At 38.7% G+C, this 16,963-nt stretch overlaps 1 protein-coding gene and 1 long non-coding RNA gene across 8 annotated transcripts in view; one reads left to right on the top strand and one right to left on the bottom strand.

The window, feature by feature from the left end:
* Shrm (shroom) overlaps positions 1–16,963 on the bottom strand; it is a 97,347-nt gene that overhangs the window by 57,487 nt on the left and 22,897 nt on the right. The window lies entirely within an intron of this gene.
* Positions 7,869–14,981, top strand: LOC107069363 (uncharacterized). Of its 6 annotated transcripts, none has more exons than XR_016175802.1 (4): positions 7,869–9,998; positions 10,776–10,959; positions 11,244–12,097; positions 12,206–14,981. It is a non-coding gene; the product is annotated as an uncharacterized LOC107069363 (long non-coding RNA). The 6 variants fall into 6 exon arrangements; XR_016175804.1 differs by lacking the exon at positions 7,869–9,998 and having other exon boundaries at positions 10,064–10,959; positions 11,244–11,441; positions 11,706–12,097; XR_016175806.1 differs by lacking the exon at positions 7,869–9,998 and having other exon boundaries at positions 10,064–10,959; positions 11,244–11,445; positions 11,706–12,097.

Here is a 16,963-nt window from a genome sequence, read left to right as displayed (position 1 = left end):
CACGCACACTCACACATTCCTATTATCTAATCATTTTATTATACAATAAAGTAACGTTTTAACGACGATTCCCATTGTCAACAATGACAAAGTATGATAAAAGAGAAAGAGCAAAAGAGAAAGAGCAATAGAGCTTGAAGCTTCCTACGGTGGGTGGAAGGAAAAAGACAGACGGTTAATATCTTGGGTCGAGGCCATGATTCTCGAGGGAGCTTTTTAAGAGGAAAGTAATGGACGTCGTTTGATACGCACACATAAATTTCTTTGACGAGTCCTTAGCAGAAAACTTGGTTGCTTTTAGAAGAGAAAGAAACGACCAACGGTGGTGTGTTTCATCGGTCATTCCTTCAGTCGTTCCCTCAGCCGTTCTATCGGGCTGCACCATTTAATAGCACATGATTGCTCGTTGCAAGCGTTTAGCCACACCTTGCGCGCGCCTTATCCAGCTTCGTTCCCAGCTAACGCGGCGTCGATTTCACGCTGTGTCGCGCGACGACTTTTCTTGGTTCTGCCATTGCCTTTGGAAATGCACACGAATTACTTTGTTCAAACAAAATGAAGTCTTTTCATTTCTGCGCTAAAGCAAAACCTTTCGATATCGATCAATAACGCACATAAATACAAAATATAATAAGATAAATGATATTTTCATAAAACACGTGGGGTACGGAAGGTTGGAAAAGGAACGGGAAGAACACGAACATTAATTCCGTGTTAGCGGAGGTGATTGTGCGGAACGTGTGTACCGCCATAAAGACAATTAGTTGCACTTGGTATTAAAATTTAGCGACGTGTTACCGCAGGGAGGTAGAACAATGGGCTTTGTGAGGTGTACCATGCTTCTGCACTACCTTTACCTTTCTCTCTCACTCTTACTAAAAGTAGACGCGCGCATGCGTCGAGAAGAGTATGATACTTAACATTGTGTTAAAGGCCGAGTAGGATCGTAAAACTTCTCCTTTCGACGTTTATCTACTCTCAAACTGAAAATGTGAATTTAGAATTATAATTTACTAAGGTAACCGCGCTGTTTCTCGTTGTTTCTCGTGCGAGCTCGAACCTTCTGATCGTAATTTGAGGAATAATTGCGAACTCTCGCATGGTCGTCACCGTCGTCGTCGTCGTCGTCGTCGTCGTCGATCGTCGTCGATCGTCATCATAGCAGTAGCCAAGAAAAGCGAATGAAGAAAATAAGAAATTCCTTCGATGAAATAAAGAGGGAGAGAGAAAAGTAAGGGCTTGGCATTGACCTTTGACGCGAAAGCACTCGACGTTAGTTCAATCCAAAGGAAGGATGAATGAAACGATCGTGGCCATTAATCGTCGCTGGAGTTTCTTCGAAGAAACCGTTTACCACGGCGCCGAGCTATGCTGATTTCAATTAATCCCGTGACATTCCACGTTTTTCCCATCATCCAAACGTTCTTAAGAATCAAATAAAAAAGTCACGAAAGAAGAGAGAAATAGAAAACATCAAGAGACTTGACAACGAGTCGTGAATTCTTCTACTACGACCAACAAGGAATCTAAACTTCCTCGGAACTTATCTTCGGAACTTTTCTCTTCCTCATCTTTCTTCAAGAAGAAAAAAAACCTTCCTCCGAGTGAGAAACACTTTAGACCAAGAGGAAGACGCTCGTTACGATGTCCTTCTTACGAGTTCACCGAGAGAGAGAGAGAGAGAGAGAGAGAGAGAGAGAGAAACAATTGCACTGCGTTCTTTCTCTTTAACGCCCTCGTTCGCAGTTTCTCGTCTTAGACCCGTGCGATGTAAAACGTTTTATAATTACAGAGACACCCTGTTGTGCCTTCCATATAATATAGAAAGAAAGATAGAGTGGATGGAGGAAGGGTAGAGGGGGAGGATAATTGACATAATGACTCGAAAAAGTATGCTATTAAAATGCGCGCCACGCGCTTCTTTTTCTTTCCATGTTGCATTGACTGACTACTCGGTTTGAAACTCTTCTCCTCCCTCCACCACACCATTCAACCTTCCTAAGTTTATCGTATAAGATAGATACAATGAAACTTTATTAACGTGAATATTTTAGATGAAATCTTTTATCGATTAATATAGGATCCGACTGATTACCATAATAAAGATTAATAAAGATTAATAAAGATTAATAAAGAGAACAAATCTCAATTGCGTTGATAATGAGAGAAAATTTTGATGAGAATTCGTTTCTTTTGAGATTCATCAAATTAAATCTACTCGATCGTACGTGATCGAGTCATTTCGCAATAAAGATTATGATTACTTTAGCATCACGAAAGTGAATCTATAATGGGAAGGTGTTAATGCGATCGATAAATCTAACAATAAGATGGATTATTATAAGTAGCGAGTACACTTGAATAGTCAGCTTTTAAATTCACGAAGCATGTTACTTGTGAGATCTTTTATAGGCGCGTTCTTAGCTTCTGTAGAAAGTTACCGAAGTATTAACGTATTTCATAATGGATTATCTTTTATGCTATTGCTATTCATTAGAAAAGCAATGAGAGAGAAAGACAGTAGACCGGATGAAAACGTATTGATGCTGCAAAAAGGCTTAACGAGAAAAGAAGGAGTAAACGACAAATATCTGACACTTTGTTCCATTTTTGGGACAAATCTATAAATAAAACAAGAGTACATACGATTAACACCGTTGTCTTGCAAACATAACGAAATAATAAATAATCATGAGAGAAGGAGTTAAATATAGGTATACATTGTCGAGTGATGGTGGTGGAACGTCTTCGAAAAGGAGGACTTGTGTTATGGATGAAAAGGGACCTACCTACGGCCGTAGATCTTGGTGATTGTATCATCGAGGAGAGACGAAAGAGAGGGACGCCCACTTATCTCTTTCTACTCCTACAAAAGCGAAAATAGCTTCTGAACTTTCGCGCTTAGAATTGGGCGCCCATTGTCCATTTGGAAGCATCGTGATCGGTCAAGCCAAGTAAACCTTTAGTTGCTTTAGTCACATACACGGATACATTGATCTGCGTGGGCAGCCACGGTCGAAGTTGTAACCCTTCTATTTATGCGCTTCTATAACCGACAAACATCACACACACACACACACACACACAATGGATCGATTTTATTATTGGGCCTACGCCTTACATCTCGAACAAGCTTCCTTTGCAATCGTAAAGCTTCGCGTTCCGTTCAAATAATTTGCTGCCTTCGTAAATGTTTACGTTCCTAAGAAATAATTCAAAACTATTGTACTGTAATATATTTCGATTTAGTTGCAAATTCGGCTCGGCAAATTAAACCATCTTTAAGGATTTATGCGAAAGTCAACGTTTACGACGTTCCTCAGATGAACCACCACCACGCCCTCCCTCCCTCCCTCGCGAGTATAATGCGAGGATGTGAGGAATATAACTCGTTAGTTATACGCAAATTCCACTCATATTCTAGCACGCGCGTGCATTAAGATATCGCGTTGACCACGCTGGTTATATTAATGGACGACGGGAAAGAGGAGTGTCACCGCCGTTGCGGGCATCGAAGTTTCCCGCACGAGACTTCATCTCCGCGAAACTACACTTTACTAGCCATTAAACTAGCATGAAAAATTAAAGAACGGCAAGGAAATTTACGTAATTACAATTCCTCTTCTTTCTCTATCTTTCTTATATTATTTTTATTTATTTTCTTTAGAATCTATAACGAGGAAAAGGGTCGTTTGATCGATGGAAGCGTTAACTGCTTTCCGTAGAGATAATTACAGGTTTGACGGATGATATAAAATCCGAGTAAGTAAGAAAAGCCATCCGCCTCGAGCATGATCGCGTATCTCGTATTATTCAGGACGGCCGGTGACTAGGCTCGTATTTATGCGAGCACTTATCGACTTTTAAAAGATAATTGAAAGAGACGAGTTCTCACAGAAACTCTCTACGTTCGACTCTTGACGTTCGACTCTTGACGTTCGACTCTTGACGTTCGACTCTTGACGTTCGACTCTTGTTCGTTGTCGACTTTTCGTTCGTTTAATTTCGTGGTAGCTAACTTTGAAAATATAACCGCTTGTACGCTCCGTTACCTTATATGTAGTTTATGTGGGGTTCGTATAGATATCGTAAAACCGAAAGTAGATTTATCAATTTCTTACTAGGAAGAGGAGAAGAAGGAGGAACAAGTTTACCTCGGTGACAATCTTAAGCAAAAACCTAAGACGAGTTGTTGGACATTTGAAATCGATAAGTGCTATCGGTAACATATACTTCTTAGGTGATCGATATCTTGTTTCTTGCAATGTACACTTGTCAGTATCCTTACTGTCCTAACGGATTCTTTCTTTTCTATCAAGCTAATACTTCAATATTACTTAGGATTATTTCAATAGAAATCTTAAAAAACTAAGATCAGTGTCGGTAAATAAGTTTCAAGATCGGCATTGTTAAAATTATTGAAATGTTAAACGAATAAAAAATGTTAACAAAAATGTAAACCTATTTCTTCTCTGCTCGAAAAAATAATAAAAGAAAAACCGGATTATTCCCAAGCATACCACCAACTTGACAATTCTTTGTGTCTAGAGGAAGAAAAAGAACAAGTTAAAGAAATAAAAAGAGAGTCAAAAGAAGGAACGACGAGAATTAAAGTTCTGTCACCTAGTGACACGAATCTTCGTATCATCTTTCTGGAGATTTTTACGTGTGCAAGTATTTAAGTGTATACGCATTTACCAAACAACACATAAAGACGAGTTCTCACGATACGAGGGAAAGAACTGGATTACGTTCTCCTGCCTTCCTAGTTTGGAATAAATGGAGAGGACTTATCGCACCTACATCGTAGTACACACACACACAGACTACTTTTATTTTGCACCGAAAAAACAGTATCTAACGCAAAAAGAAAGAAAGAAAGAAAGAGTTGAACGTACATACAGAGTGTCCCAGAAGTCCCTTTACCTAATTAAAAAAATCTCCAATTAATTTTCCTTAGCGTCACACATGAAAAACAATTTAAAATTACTATCACGTTAAACGCGCGTGAAATATTTCTATATTTCGTTATATTTATTTATTTATTTATTTTCTTTTTCTTTTTCCTTTTCCTAGGTAAAACGACTTTTGGGACACCGTATATATACGTATAGATATAGTACACACAAAGAAGAGACAACAAAATAGCTAAGAGTTCCACGAATCTTCGCGTACTCTAAAAGGAGATCATACGGTTTTCTCTCGAAAATGTGGCACAGCCTGCTTACGATCCCACTTATACTTAGTCCAATAAGACGTTAATCGGATAAGTGTCACATTTAAAGTTGATTTTTAATTAACAACCATCGAAATAATAATTAGTCGTACATAGGAAGATTATTGAATGTCGGACAACAGGTAATGACAAAATTGCAACTGTTGGTAATCGCAACATTGCATGGTACTTGAGGGAGGAAAAGTTTTAGTTTAGTTTTTTTTACAAGTAGAAATAGATATAGATATAGACAAGTATATACTTATATGTGCCTACATTTGCCTATATATGATGTCTTCTTCTTCGTGCCCTTTTGCGTGAAGATAAAGCAGAACCGTGAAGAAAAAGCCGGAAATGCGGGTTTCCAACTGCCATCGGACGTAAACTTATGTAAACGTGTTCGCGACAAACTGAAGAAGAAATACGGATCGTATCGTCGTCGAGGGTCACGTCGACCACCTTCGCGATACCTTCCTATATATACCTATCTTCGATTAAAAGCTCCCTTCTTCGTTTCTTTGCTTACAGTTTTCGTTAAACAAACAGGTGATTTTCATGAACATATAATAATGACATTTGAAATGTAAAGATTTATGTAAACGACGTCCTCCTCCAAATTATTCTATAAATATGTTAACGATCTACGGTTAGGATCTATAAAATGCAAATTATAAACTTCCATCGTATATTGAATTGGAAATAAACCACAAATCCTTCTAACGTAGCACAAGCCAGACTGGTTAGGATGTGCAACCCGTTTAACGACGAATAACCAACGTTGAATATTACTTACTCTATGCTCATGTTACTATATACCAACGCTAAGATTCACGTGCATGCACCAATGCAATCGAGCAATGCTAATTAATCAGGCGTTAGTTTCACGGAGATTTCACGCAGTAGATAAAACCGCGAGATCCGTGTTAACAAGTGAAATATACCCAGTGGACGGATTTCGAAGGGAGAATCACGACATCCGCTTTTCTCTCCACGATCGCACACAGAGAATCATTCATTTTCAACAATCTCTATAACTATGCTTGTATACTTTGCTTATATTAATGCTCCGGGGTAAGATAATGAAACTACATCGAGTTTACGCACGCACGCGTACTCGACTAATATTCAAACTTATTATTCTCAAAAATATCCTTTGACATACGCGATCGACTTCATTTTGTTTAATAGAAACAAACACTTTCACGAAAATGATGCATGTGTATGCACGGTTCGTTAGATTGAATAATTGAGAGGAAAGAAAAGTAGTCTTATGTTAGATGATAATGATGAAAACGATAGCGAGAAAAAGTCGTTTGGGGTTCAACTAAATGCGTTATAATTCACGAGCGCGTCTGTGAAATCTTGTGTTAGTCTTATGTTATGTTATAGCAGTACGTCACGCTCAAACTAAAACGCATAACACACACACACACAAAGGAACGTTAGATGCATCCACGAGTAACCGAGAAGTACGCTCGTTTCTAAATGTTCCCACGTATTACCAGGTCAATATACTTTTTAAACGCGAGTACCGTACGGTCACCTCAACCCGTGGATAATCTACAACCTTCACGGCCTTTCGACGTCACGCTCTCGTCTCTCCAGAGAGAGAGAGAGAGAGAGAGAGAAAGAGAGAGAAAGAGAAAAAGTGATAAACTTGTGAAATCCAGGTTACGCAATCTCCGTCAAATACGCATGTAATCGATAGCTTAGAAATATCTAATTCAATGGTGTCGTCTACCTTATTTGCATCATAAAGATGAATACAAAATAATAACCTTATTACCAATCTTTTTTTAATAAAATTACAAAGAAAAATATAATAGACAAGATTTAATAATATTTTTGAAATTGCTCGAAACTGGAAACTCTGATGCACTCGAGAGAGAGAGAGAGGGAGGGAGAAAGAAAGGTCTTTAATTCGAACAACCTAAAGAAGCATATTATTTAAGAACATAAAATAAAAGTAGAAAAAAATGTGTCTCATTTAACGAAGCTTGGAACGTTTACGACGAGAGCATAAACGTTTTCGCTTTAAGCTGCAATTACAATACGATAACGCCAATTATACTAATTACGAATCTCGTTTACGTTGAACCGATTGTCCGGCCAGGCGGATACTCGCGATTATTCCGAGAGGATATCGTTCTTAGACGATCCAGATGCATATCGGTAGGAAGTAAAAGGAGTAAAAGGAGTCAAAGGAGAAGGAGGATGACTGTTTTAAAGCACAGTACACACAACTACTATTGGACTCGTACATATATTTATATGTACTTTATACAATATATACTTAGGATTTCGATGAAAGAAAAATGAGCGTCATCCGGTAACGGATATGTTCGACACGTAGGATATTGTGTAGAAATGAATTCAATAAAGAAGATAAAGAAGAGAAAGAAGCCTTATATTATATACTATATACCTATTACGTAATTCAAGACCCAATGGTCTTTTACGCAACTCGTAAAAGGTGTTCCACGAGCCTATTGTCGCGCCGAGTGACAGAATAATATGTCGGTCATATAGCAATGTTATACAACGCATCTAAATCCATACTCGTGACATATTACAATTACATCACTTACCAAAGAGATTGCATCTGTAATCGTGGATTATTATGACCGGTTAGACGTTCGAACACAAGCCACGAGTCACGAAGTTAGAAAACTTTTATGCTCGATGCGAGATCGTCTTAACTGTGCGTATTGTGCAATAATATTTGAGTCTCCGTTTAGTCTCCGTTTAGTCTCCGTTTAGTCTCCGTTTGGTCTCCGTTTAAGCTACGTTGGCTTATTACTCAAATTTTATGCTCTCTCTTCCACAGATTTATATGTTTCAACGTTTATTTCAAAATAGACAACATTTTTCTCTATCCAAAGTAGTACACAGTTGATGGAAATAGATTTAAGAAGAAAAATGTCATAACAATGGACATAGACAAAAGATAATAGTTGAAAAGTTAAAGAGGAATCGCCGCATGCGTTTAATCGCACCAGTACGCGCGTCCTGGGTGTTGGAGGTTAGGTAACGGTGCAACAGCAGCAGCAGCAGCAGCAGCAGCAGCAGCAGCCAGGTAGCAGACACGAAGGCGACTGAGAGTCGAGACGCGAAAGAGAAAGATGAAGATAGACACAGGATTGCCCGTAGATATACAGAAAGAAAGATAAAGAGAGAAAGAGAATGTTGCAAGCCTGGAGAACCATACGTCATTCCAGATATGTGTATACTAAATTGCCTTGCTCGCAAGAGAGACAGAAGAAGGAAAAAAAAAAACAAAAAGAAAGAGAAAAGAAGAAAAGGAATTGGTCGGTTAACCGGCTACAGTGTATTCCGCCTAGCCCAGATTTCGAATCGTTTTGGTTGTGTTAGTAGCGGGAGAAAGACATAGGGTGGGTGGGTGGAGACAACGGCGACGGGGTGACGCTCGTGACCCGCTTGTTCTGAACCCGGAGATTCCTCTCCTTTTATCCGGCAAGGAGATCGTACAGAGCACGTGGCTACCTACGACCTCGAACTAAAAGAAAGAGAGAGAAAGGGTTATCTTTCCAACGAGAAACTCGACCAAATTCCTTCGACCTTCCGTGGTTGACCGTTTAAACGACTCTCTCTCTCTCTCTCTCTCTCTCTCTCTCTCTCTCTCTCCTTTTTTATTATTTTCTTTCTTCTTCCTTTTCTCATGAACCAAGCAACTAAACGAAATCATCGATCTATCGTTCAAAGAGGTTCTAACGAGCGTGAAAATTGAGAGATACTTATGGTTAGAAAAGACTTTCAAGGGAAAGCGAAAGCTTCAACGTTGTATTCTATTCTCTTTAGAGATCAGCTCTGATCTTGAGATCCGGAAGTTTCTCCTTTTGTAAGTTTTAGAACGGGGAGGAGAGGTTGAACATTCCAAATCGTCGTCGTCGTCGTCGTCGTCTGTCGATGAAATCGAGACAATAACATAACGATGACCTGCCGTGAGCCCTGGAAGATGATTTAACGATAAAACTATGCATTCACCTATGCACTCTCCTGTGTATATATGGAAGGAAGACTGTCCAATTAAGTGCAGGTAGGTCGGTGCACGTAGAGATACTTCCAACCCCTCCTTTACTTCTTCCTCCTTTTACTCCTCCTCCTTCTCTTCTGTGGCCGGTGCTATCACGAGCCAACTTCGAGCGTAAAACCACATGGAATCCCTATCCCTTGTTTCTCCACCATCCTACTTAATTATACCCGCGAGCAATGTATATTCCCGTACATATACGTAATTGCGGACAATATTCATGAACCTCGGCACGTCTTAACGACGATATTGCTCTTTTGTTATCTCCGCACTTACTTACATTCCCGACCGGAATGAAAACTAGCCGTGATCAGGTAAAACTTGATAAGCCACGAAGTTAATCAAATTTCTACACTTTCTTTATACGGACTTACGGAATACAGCTTTATGCGCATCACGGTACTTTACTAAGGAAATGTCTACCAAATTCCCTACTAGGTCGGTAATATAAAAATGTGATATATACCTAAGGAGAAGGAGGAGGAGGAGGAGCCCACCTGCAAACTAAATTCTTAACTGAAATTCGACACCTTCTCCTGTTCATCTACAAACTCTCCCTTCGTCATAAAAGTTTGCTTCTTTTTATTACGAAATGGGAAGTTTAAAGCATATATCGAGACGTTTCTTGGTGGATAGATGGTATATGTATAGGATGTAAACCGAGAAGCAATAAGAACGAACCGAGCAGACCCTTTCAATGTGGAGCCAACGCGTCATTTCTAAGACCACCTGGTAAGCGCACGACTTTTCTATATTATATTTAATATATATATATATATATATATATATATATATATATATATATATATATGTACATGCGTGTAAGCTATATGGATATACTACTCGTGTTCATCTCTTAGAATATAGAGATTTCAAAAAACAAAACTAGATAAATTTAAGTATTTTTATATTAATAAAAACGACTACATTTTCTGAGAAAATCAATCAGCCCAGTTACGTCTTCGGTTGACCAATACAAAAAAAGAAAAACAGAAATCATAGAAAAATCGCGACGTCTTAATGGCTCAGGAATCTTCTCTCCACGAATGCCGAAGACATAAAGAAGAAGAAGAAGAACGAATGAATGAACGAACGAACAAACGAACGAACGAACAAATAAAATAGCTGCCGCGCCGTTAAGGTCGGCTATAAATAAAGAAGATCGATGTTTCTCAAATCTGTTGCTCTCCTCTTTTTCTGTTAGTGCCGTTTGTCGTAGAAAACGTTAACCAAAGATAAAATGAGTTTTTAAGATGGAACGATGAAATCCAACAAAAAAATCGTCTCGCCACCTACGTTTTATACCTTCGACATGAAAGAGAAATTTGACGATTCGATGATTCCACCCTTATACGGACGGTTCGCACGACCTCGAAGATTCTTAGAGGCTTACACGACGATTTGCATGACTCGAATGCCGGTTTACGAGGCGTGCCCGCTCTTTCGAACTTTAGCAACGTTTGGTAGGTATGCGCTTTCCGCTTGCTTCACAGTTCTTTCGTTCTTTAGGAATCTCAAAGCGCGAAACCAAGTAACGGATTCTAACCGACGAAAAACTATTTCCTATTGTTCGCGCCTTTTAACAACCTGGAGATATAAGAGAAAAAATATATGTACAGCGAATGAAAGAGTTGTTACGTGTCGGGTTCAAGGGCGTAACACAGGACGCAACACGAGTTAGACTCCTTATACGGTAAATCATTCAGGAATTTATCTATTATTTCTGAAAATAAAATTTTATTAGAAAAAGAAAATGAAGCAAATAGTGTGAAATTAGTTTTTAAAATAGCAAGTTCTATGAAAGTAAATTGAAAGATTTGAACGGCAGAATTGAGAGCGATCTTTTCAATTTGATCTCTAACCTTGATAACTTATGGAAATCTGTAGTAGATAAAAATGCTAGGTAAAAACTATGGGAATTCGATCATCCCGTAGCGCAATTATTATTACTTCTCGTAACGGCACTTTCTTACGCAGGATAAGCGATGGTTCAACGTGTGTTTCGAACGGCAATTTCATTGCCGCGATAATAATGGCCCCTTAGGACTCCTACCTACCTATGGATGAAATTGGCTCTTAATTGCATAGAGATATATATCTTCATTTAGATCGCGGACAATCGCACTACAAAGTCGTGCCTCGAGCCAATCTCTTGTCCTTTTAAAACATGTGCACGTAAGTAAGTACTTACTTAGGCATGGATAATAGTATGATACAATGAGATGCATTAACGATCTCTACTAAACAAAAAAATCCATACACTTCTTTTATTTATCCATTATTATATCACTTAATTATGATATCAAACGTATCAAACCTAAAAAATACTTCAATAATTTGTATCGAATTAACGAGTAGCATCAACGCGAGTTTGTGATAAAAAAAAAAAAACATGTAGAATGGAAAGTTCGTTAAAATGAAGTGGGTTTGACGCCATAGGGTATTATTAAAGCACTTTATTACCTACATTCTTGGAGACTCACGTAACCATGCTATATGATTTACGAATAAACCATGAATCAGAAACGAATCCTCTATGCGTTTGAAGCTGGGAAACAATGAGAAAGGTGACGCATTAGGAGGATTCAAAGTAAATGCGACCGACTGACTAGCGGTAAGTTTAGCGACGGTCATGCGACTCCGTGAAATCAACTCTACGACGAAATACAGTATATTCTTGAACTCTGCCTGACACTCTAGGTACGTGTCAACGAAATGCAATTTATGTGTTATGAGGGGTACAATGTCTTAACGTAACGGAAATAATTTGCGGTTTTAGAGATGAGATACGTTAGATACGCTGATCCCGGACAGACAGGCAGAATAAGTAGGTTTGTATGAAGGTGTCGGCAAATTACCTAAGAATAATTTTCCTTTTAAAAACTATTTGATTTATCTACTAATTGTAAAAAAATATTCTTTTTTGTTGCTCTGGAAAGAAAGGCGTTGGTGTCATCGTTGGTCTCGTCGAGGACAATCCAAAGATAACTCGTATAAACTTGGATAAACTTTGATGCACGCAGCACCGTAACACACCCACTATTTCTCTCTAACCACTAATGGGGAATTACCTGTTCCTGTTCGAGTTTACAGAAAGCTATAACCGGGGATCGTCCTAAGAACACCACAGGGCGTGCGAACTTAGCCTTCGTTCCGACCTGTGTGAGGGCCACACATCGCATCGACAGACTCGATCGTCGACGCGTGCACGGCTGCCGTGTGCGCTTGCCCACATCGCTCCTGTAATTATAGGATAGATAGATGCACGCAGGTTGTTGAAATTATCATCGACTTTACTTTTTTATTATTTATCAAAGCGATCAACGTATTCGTCTTCCCTTCATTTTACGATTTGTCTATTAATATAATTGAAATATTAAACTATTTCGACCTGATACTCCAACTCAAATTCATCACTGGGCAGAAACGTTAAAACAATAATTTAACAGTTAACTGGTTAAATAAGTTGATTAAATAATCTTTTAATAATAAATAATTAGTCTTCTTATTCGTCCATTAATCAGCATAGGAACGTTTATTACAAATATATCATGAAGAAATATGTTTCATAATTATATGCATGTGTCAAGAATGATCGATAAATGTTCCGACACTCCCTAAAGATTGAAAACATGGAGAATTAAAGAAGATTATCTCGAAAGATCGCGTAAAACGACTAAATTAATGCGAGTACAAGTAACACTCGAGAGCGAGGCGCGAAATAATCGCTAAAAGCTTTTTGTTTTTTCTTTTTGTTTTTTCTTTTTTTTTTATCGACCATTAACTGTAAAAGACTACGTTGTGGCTACTTAATTGCTAAGGACACTTAATGAGAACATTATCCGTGTAGACGTTGAGCATGGTCAACTCCTGGCTAATGACATTCTCTTCGACTCGACTCGACTCGTCCTCTAACACCACAACAGCTGCCGAGTCTATCGAACAATTAATCGACCGATCACGATCCTTCTTTTCCTTTCATCTTTTAGTACATGATTCAATTTTTGCACATTATTTCTTTATTATATAATATATCAAATAATTATATAGAATTTGTTGAAAAAAGTCTAAGTACAATTATAACATCGAGAGTGGAAGAAACAATAGAAAAGAAAGAGGAGATTGCGCGGACATCATTGTAACTGGAAAGGAAAGTCCAGAGGCGGAAGTCGAAAGAAAAAGAGTGCAAACGTAAGCATTTTTAAAGAAAAAAGAAAGAAAAGCAAGAAATGCTAATGGGTAGGAGAGAAAAAAGATGAAAAAACGGAATAAAGTTTTGAAGAAGAAAGAGAAGAAAAATACAAGAAATAGTCGGAAGAGGAGGCCTCCTCACGATGTAACACCGTGGGAGTCGGCGGCCTCGTTTCACGGTTTCTTCTCCGTGAAAGTGATCCGATATTATAAGAGCACTCGCGCGAGTCGCTATTAGTCCTCCTCATGGCTATTCATTCTGCTTCATAGATCTCGAGATCGTGCACGGATAGATCACGGTCGTTTGTTCGGCACGACTTGCGTTGTCCTGTACAAGTTTCTTTGATTTTTTTTGATGATTTTTATTTCCTATTTTTTTTTACCTTTCCTTCCTTTCTCATCTTGCGTAACAGCAATGGACTGTCGAGTAATGAGGCGGAAGTTTGGTTTCATTTCAATTTCAAAATTGATGATGCGAGATGAGAAAAGGAAATAGGACCGGAGAAAGATCAAATGTCGAACGCACGATGACGCCAAATCTGTTAGATCTTTTATATTATGATTTGTGTGTGTGTGTGTGTGTGTGGTTGTCTAACAAAAACTATGTATACAATAAATACTTTGAATCAAGAAAAATATAAAATATCGTGAGAATAAAATAAAGCAATACACATTTAGGAATGTGAGACTGTAGTGATAGCGAGAAAATAAGTAACAAGGGGTTAACGATTTTTGAACCGCGAAGGGAAGGATTATCATGTGCCGTGTCAGAAACTATTATAAAGTTAAGAGTAAGAAGAATTAAAAGGGCCCGACCTCAAATGAACGATGTTGTTTTGCTCGCTGTAGTCTGCAGCAAGTTTTACCGTTAAATGTTCGGAAAACGGTTTTGAGAATTTCACAGTAATAATACGCTCCTTCCCCTAGGGTAGCGTAAAGTTCTTTCAGGCAGGGAAGGAGAAGTTGTACGGACGCCTCAGGGCGTTCGCGCCAATAGGGGCAATGAATCATCCAGTAACGCAGTCTGTCTCGTCGTTACTTTCCTTACCGATTGGCGAACGCTGCTGCTCGAGTAAGGTCAGCCCGATCCTAAGGTCAAACGCGTTTCCACGCGAGTATTCTCGAGCTCGCGGGAATGCGATATGAACATCGATACGAACGAACGAACGAACGAACAAACGAACGAACTTCCAACCGAACGTGGTCTAACAAAATAGAAGAGAAAAGAGAAGCGATCTCAGGATTTGAGTTTCCGATGGAAAGGGAGAGTAGTCGATCGTGTTCTCCTATCCAAGTGTGGTCGAGTTCGAGTTCAAGTTGGAGACTTTAACGAGAGGAAGGTACGGTGTCACTCACCGCAGAAAACGTCCTATCTCCAAGACCACAAAACAAGATTCTACTAGGATTTACGCTGTGGTCAAGACGAAGGCGTTCTCGATCGAACGAAATCCGTACGAGTACCTACATATTGTAGTTCAACTTGTCTCTGCTTTTTTACGACGATAATAAATTCTATTATTGAAACTTTATTCCTTCATTCCTAGTTGATTCCTAATATCGAGAAAATAGATATATAAACGATCGAACATTATTCAGGTAGATTCGTCATACCAAAAGCAGGATGCTTTTTTAGTATATTACATGTGAAGAAAATCGTCGGTGAATGACAGACGATTCTAACATCGATTCTCCTTTTTCTCTTTTCTTCCGTTGTTTTCTTTTTCTTTTTTACCTCTCATCGTTGAAGACCTTTAGATTATAAATTATAAGATATTAATACGTGCTGTTAATTACCGAGAGATCATTAATCTACGGTCACTCGTGTCCTATTATATTCGCGTACCTTTACCGAGAGACGATAATAATCATTATCGTCTCAAAGAGGATCGCGCGGATGGATCGATGCGTCGCGTCATACCATTTCGTAATATTCTCTCTCTCTCTCTCTCTCTCTCTCTCTCTCTCCTCTTTCTCTTGCAACGAATAAAAGGATTACAAGTACTAACTCGAATAAAATCGATCAGTAAAAGGCTCCGATTAAAATGAATTATCTAAAGTCCAAATTTCGCGGCTCGTGATCATCAATTAATCTTTGAAAATACACCTCAAACGGCAATCCTATTCAATGGTGGATTCATTATTTTAATGAAAGTAAAGAGCTATTTCTCTTTTGACTCTTTCGTGAGATCTGTTTTTATACTTTTATAGGAAATAATGTAAAAAGTACATTACTTACATTCATTTATATCATATTTATCTGTTATTATCATTTGCTCGATCCACCTGTAAAATTGCATGAAAATAAAGGACAGGAACAAGACTTTCTAGATATTCCGTATAAGAAAGGTAGAAGGTAGCTCGAAATGCAGTAGCCGAGCAATCCTGCATTGGAATCAATGTGCTTGCCTGAAGGTAGCGACAAAGAGAGAAGAAGGACTCGGAGGACTTGGAGGGCACGCGACTCGAAGAGAAGACCCTTTCAAGGTCGCCGGCTACCGTCCACGGGATTATCCATTGGAATCCGTAAACCTTTGCTTGCTGTGTTTCAAAGAGGAAAACATAAGCTTCTTTCAGGGGATTTCTCTCTCTCTCTCTCTCTCTCTCTCTCCCTAGTATGACTTGCAGCATCGAGGTCGACCAGACGAGAGGAAGCAAACGACCGCTCGAAAATTTACATTGCTTCTTCTCTTCTTGAAGATTTTATCTCTGTCATTTTTTAACCTCAAAGATATCTGTCAATTTTATTTATTTTAATCTTTTAAGTAATCCGTCATGTATACAAGTTTTGTCTTATGTTAGAATAAAAGAAAAATCTCAAGGAATTAATTGATATCTCCAATGGTAGGAAAGAAAGTCATCCATTACCTACGCGTATACCTTCTTTCGTAATAAATTGTAAAATGTGAAAAGCATAAGAAAACTCTGCTTAAAATCCAAGATGGTCGTAGGTAAGATGGTCACGGTTCGGCGACAAGAAAATGATGAAAAATAATATGGGTAGAAAATACGGTGGAACGAATTACGAAGAGGAGCGTTAAACGTAGCTCTATGTACTTTCTTAGCGATTCGCGACGCGATTTATTTGAAAGCACAGTACCCACTTTAATTTCCCCAGAACGGAAGGATTAAATTTTCAAGAAGTGAAAGATCGTATCGCGTTAGTAGATCCCTATACGGACTACTCGAGCTACTCGACAGAGACAAAATGTGCAACGACTCTTGTTGCATTGGTGGTAGAGCATTGGAATAGGGTAGATACATCCTGAGAAGCCATTGAATCTTGCCGAGTATCAACTAGCGGAGATTCGAGCACACATCCAAAGAGAAAACTTCTCCGAGTAAGAAGAAGAAACTAAAAGCATTGTTATGGAAATGTATGAAGAAGCTCCTGATGCGGTGGCTCTTATACTCGTGCCATAAATTCGACGACAAGAGACAGTCTTTACTCTCGTAAAACTTCTTTCCAAATTATTCCGGTGTCATACTAGAGTTTCCTTATTTTTTCT

The sequence above is a fragment of the Polistes dominula genome, unplaced genomic scaffold (genome assembly GCF_049000335.1).
Source record: "Polistes dominula isolate Pdom_NZ unplaced genomic scaffold, Pdom_raw_medaka contig_49, whole genome shotgun sequence".
NCBI lineage: Eukaryota > Metazoa > Arthropoda > Insecta > Hymenoptera > Vespidae > Polistes > Polistes dominula.
The sequence above is the reverse complement of the archived record's forward strand: the minus strand, read 5'-3'. Positions and strand labels throughout refer to the sequence as shown.